This window comes from Penaeus monodon, chromosome 24, assembly GCF_015228065.2.
Source record: "Penaeus monodon isolate SGIC_2016 chromosome 24, NSTDA_Pmon_1, whole genome shotgun sequence".
Taxonomy (NCBI): Eukaryota; Metazoa; Arthropoda; class Malacostraca; order Decapoda; family Penaeidae; genus Penaeus; species Penaeus monodon.
The window spans coordinates 25,807,419-25,808,052 of record NC_051409.1 but is presented as its reverse complement, the minus strand read 5'-3'; the positions used below and the strand labels follow the sequence as shown (position 1 = coordinate 25,808,052).

Genomic DNA, 634 nt, shown 5'->3' with positions numbered 1-634 from the left:
GAGGAATTCTACATTTGCCCCAAAGACCCCTATTTATACGCACAAATGCTGCCAGTGTTGTCATCGTAGTCAAAGGCTTCGACGCAGAACGTACAGGAATCAATGTAGTAAAATGTCTTCTTGTCGTGACTCCAGGCCAGGCCGTTGGCTTGGAGATCTGCAAATATAATGGATTTTAATGGTAAGTGGAACTTAGTCTGATAAATGTGTGAAAGTTTAGAAGCTATTATTGGTCAGTGCAACATGTCGCTAAGTTTGTTTGGTTTTCTATGGACCTGATTCTACAATACATCAGTATGGGCAAAGCATAAATAGAAATACTTTATATCACGCACACATACACTACACTTAAAAACATGCATATACATTTAAATACCCCCCCCCCCCAAAACACACGGGGTTACATATAAGAACAACACATTCATTTATGAAAATAATCAGTTGAAACCCTCCCTTGCCGACCATGTGGAGAGCTGGAGATCGTGGCCGAGGCGGAAAAAACGAACCCTGATGAAGTTGAGGTTCGCCGGGTTGCCTCGAACCCATCGTGGGCCCGAAAAATGTCTGGGAAGTTTCTTCTGTTTTTGAAAAAAACAAGGGATAAATTGTAATTAAAATAGATTAAAGAATTTCT

At 40.7% G+C, this 634-nt stretch overlaps 1 pseudogene; it reads right to left on the bottom strand.

Moving 5' to 3' along the window:
• The window catches only part of LOC119588927, an 8,052-nt pseudogene that overhangs the window by 6,565 nt on the left and 853 nt on the right, over positions 1–634 (bottom strand).